Source organism: Morone saxatilis, unplaced genomic scaffold (genome assembly GCF_004916995.1).
Source record: "Morone saxatilis isolate NCDOM2014 unplaced genomic scaffold, NCSU_SB_2.0 Contig1, whole genome shotgun sequence".
NCBI classification, from domain to species: Eukaryota; Metazoa; Chordata; class Actinopteri; family Moronidae; genus Morone; species Morone saxatilis.
In genome coordinates, this window is record NW_023339651.1 from 2,295,948 (window position 1) to 2,300,289 (window position 4,342).

The following is a 4,342-nucleotide window of genomic DNA, read 5'->3' on the forward strand; positions in this document are numbered from 1 at the left end:
TGGTTTGTCTGATCTTACTTCAACCAGGCTTGTTGAGCTTGAACAGTCCTCTCGTTCCCTGTTTGAGCTGTGGGCTCATACATTGAATCTTATGGAGGAGGCTGCCTATAAGCTCTATAGAGGCGGATGTACTCTCTATTCTCAGCTGCTCCCTAGAGAGGAGCCATGTTGAATCAGTATGTCACCATTACTGGGAGGTCCTGGAGTGAGGCGACGTGGGAGAGCCCTGTCAACAGCACGATCCCTTTGTGCAACCAGGCATCTGGCCTAAGGGATGCATTGTTAGACGTCAGGAAACAACAACAGATGCCATCACAAAAATCAAGACCCGATCTTTAGCAGAGGAAGTTGGGTCATTCAGACTCCAGATTGCACAGTTGTGTTTGATTCTGTTGATCTTCTCTGAGATCAATACAGTCAGCCAGCCTCTGCAGTCTTCCACAATGAAATTGGATGTGGCAGTTAACCTCCTGCAGAGTACTAAAAGCCATCTGTTAGCTGCAGAAACGGTAGCTTTGCTGCTGCACAAGCTTCTGTAAAAGATGCATGTGTAGACCGAAGAGAAGCACAAAGACTCACCTTGGCTATGAAGCACTAGATGAACCTGATGAGAGCAGTTTCCAATGTCGACTTTGCTGTTGCATCTTTGGATTTGAAACACTTGGATGACTTTAGAGCAAGTTTTTGGGGATATTGCAAAACCTCCCAAACTTGGATGACGAAGCTCTGCAGGAACAATGTGAGGAGTGGAGAGGAAACATTTAATGGTTTCCAGATCTTTGGATAACCGAGAGGATTGCCTGTACCCTGCTTCTCAAAGCTGATAAAGACAAACCTGTGATCTTATAAAACTGGCCACTGTACTTTCTACTGTATTTTGAGGACTTTCTCACTGATCTTGGATGGTGGTGCAAGGATATAGTTGCTTCAGAAGTCTATAGCTGTTGTCTTATACAATAGTTAATACTTTTGTAGAGCTCACTTACTTTATTTTGAATATTTTGCGTCCTTATATTGACTGTTCATCACTATTTATTTGTTTGAGTTCATTTGTAATCGTCTTTACGTATAGACCTTGTAGTTACTTTAGGGCCACTAAAATCCTCGGGCTGACCCTGACTTAACAATTGCAACTCAAGGCCCACTTACGTACTTATTCTGGAGCTTTAAACTGTATCAAACAGTCTTCATCAGCAAATTGAGTTTTCACAGAAATGTAGGCATTCAAACTTTCAGTCTGAGAACTGATAGACTTTATCTTAAATGTTCTTGTCTTTGGAAACAGAAGTTGCTCGTTGCTCGCTTGTTCTGGGGCTTTCAACCGTATCACTCCGTCTTCATCAGCAGATTGAGTTTCCTCTGTAGCACGTGGAAATGTAGATGTTCAAGCTTCATTAATCTGAGTATCTCTAGGACTTCTGGCTTAAAGGTTGAGCATGAAAGCGAATTCTTGACCTTTGACAAAACAATTGCAACTCAAGGTCCACCTTCCTCACTTGTTCTGGAGCTTTTGGACCATATGAGCACATCTCTTCACCAGCAGAATGACCCGGTTCTGTTTCTCAATAGCTATATGCCATTTCTGTTTACCAAGGTCAAATTTCCTCTCCAACAACACCTCGTAGGCGCCATGATAACCTTTTTGTTGTTATGACTTTTCCCCGCCACATAAAACTGAAAGGATAGTCTAATTGGAGTGTGTTTAATCACAGCGATGCAGATAAAAAGATAATTTAATGACATACATCAAAGTTCAGCCCAGTATCCGAGGGAGTTCATGATTTACGTCCAACGCTAACGTTTATTGCCAGTGCAGGAAGAGTGCGGCCATTATGTGAATATGTAGCGAGGTGGCAGTTAAAGGCGAGGAGGTCGGGGTGGACGGACGGTGATAACCAGACTGTGTGACCTGCAGTTAACATTCACCTTTTTATCAACTGTTCACACGATTTTTGGTTGTCTGACGCCAAATAATGACAATAAGCTTTAACCTTAACTGTACTTAATAATCTATCATTTGATTGGATCTGGGTGTAAAAAAAAACACTGGTTTTCAACATAATTTAAGGGTTTTGAAGAATTGTCCAATATGGACTTATCAGGTTCCATCAGAGAGAGACAGATAAAAAAAAGATAGTTTTAAGTCGTACAAAGTAATTAAATAACTGCTATATGAACAGTATATGTGTGGAAATGCATCTACCTTTCAACCTCAGTCTAAAAGCCAACTGAGCAGATTCAATCTGCTTATGAAGACTGTGTGAGCCGGTCAAAAGCTGCAGATATGGAGCTCAGTGTTTGTGTCCATTAGCTGATTGGTGTCAGCTGTTTCGTACTTGCTGACTCGTACTGTGTAATCATAATGATGCAGGTGTACAACCAGACACTTCCTGCTGTCTCTTGTATCTCACATAAGGTTTATGCTCATGTATGTTGTCCTTTTAAGGTGGTATTGCTGTAAAACTGTTGACGTACGTGCTGAACGAGCTGGTTAAGTGGCTCTCGAGTTGAAGCACTTTGTTAACTGCAGTTTTCAAGGTAAAGAATCAAGTTTTAAAATGTTTAGTTATGATTTTTATTGTCAGTTCACATGCTGATTTTCTTCTCTACTCGATCCGTCTTTGAAATGTCAGACAATAGCACACACACAAAAAAAGCAAATGTTCCCGGAGAATGCTTCAGTTCAAGATATTCAATTTATTACCATGTAAGACAGAGCAGCAGCTCGTCACTCACACGCTCGGTGGGTGTACAGGTTGCACATTTCCATCAGTGAACGCGCTCGTGTGGAGAGAACAGCGCGTGTTTATGGACCTTCGCAGGGTGTGTGGTACAGTGCATGTTCATTACATAAATGTGGTGACGCCCCAACATGAAGTGAATGCATGCTTTGTCATCGTCCATGCATCTGGAATGACCCTCAGCACACACACACACTAACACAGACACACAGGCAGCGTTTGATGCTGGAAAGCATAGTATAGAGTTTCCAGCGCTGGTGATGTGTCACATGTCTAGATTGAAGATAAATTGTGTTTCAGATTAGACGAGGAGGAGGAAGGGAGGAGGACTACAGGCTGCAGGGAAAAAGGGATTAGAAAGACCCTCTTACACAACAAATGTGGCCTGTCAGAAAACCCACGTCAAGACCAAAACAAATGGCTACTAAAGCATGCGTGACACCTGTCAGGTTGATTAACATTATATTTCTCAGCAGCCTCGTACAGACAGGTGTGTGTGCGTCTAGGTACACTGTGTTCCACAAGGAGGAAAAGGCTAATAAGTCGAAACAGTATCCTAACCACATTACCCAGTTCGCCATGGTCCCCTCGTTGCCACTACTGACACTTCACATGATGGCATACTCAGGGGAGGGCACTGTCACCTTGGATTAAAGCATCTTTTGAATAATGCCTCTTTGCACGTCACTGGGTCTAAAGAAAGCTTTAGCGCAGTGTGCATGAAGCATTTTGTGCACTCGAAGCCTCAGTGGTATGGATATTAGAAGCCAGCCAACCCCCCACCGACCCAAACCCCTTGTTTTTTCCTGCATGTGAGCAAAAATGTCTGATGATATGTTGTGTAAAATATTAATTTGGATTTACACAGGCAGGAGCGTGAGTACGAGGAGGATGGACGTCCCCTGATGCTACAAACTCTGAACTGGGACAGCAACTAACCATAATTCTTATTAATGATTAATGTGTTGATTAATTGTTTAACCTGTAAAATGTCTTCAGTCCAAAACTCACAGATCTTCACTTTAATGTGAAAATAATCCTATTTGAGAGGCTGGAACCAGAGAGTATTTGGCATTTTCCCGGATGAAGGACTTCAACCTTTTTGGGCTTGTGACCCCTTAAAATGAAGCGATGTGAGTTCAACCAAACAGTAATGTTTGGTCTCACAGATTGTTCTGTTTGAAGAGGTTTTTAAAGGCTCGGAGAGGTTAAAGCTGCTATTAGGACATGATGTCAGATTTTAAATACACGATTATTACAACCTGAAGAATTCATAATAATGATTTCGTGATATCTGTAGAAAATCTGGGAAAAAGTCAAATTTTTCTAACTTTTTAACATGTTTTATTGTGTGTTTTGTTTCTTTTTTGGCAAACTATGTTGGACTGTGAACCACAAAGCAGAACATTTACAGGATATTATCTTACGTAACGTTTCTACATTAGAGCTGTTCTCTATGTAGTTGAGTTGTGTTCTTACATTATCCCAAATGTTTCCATTAATATCCCCTTTGTGCCTGCGTCAGTGTTGTGGTTGTCTGCCAGAAGCTGTCATACATTGACTGTTTATCCAGTCTGAAGCCACATTTTTACCATCCACTG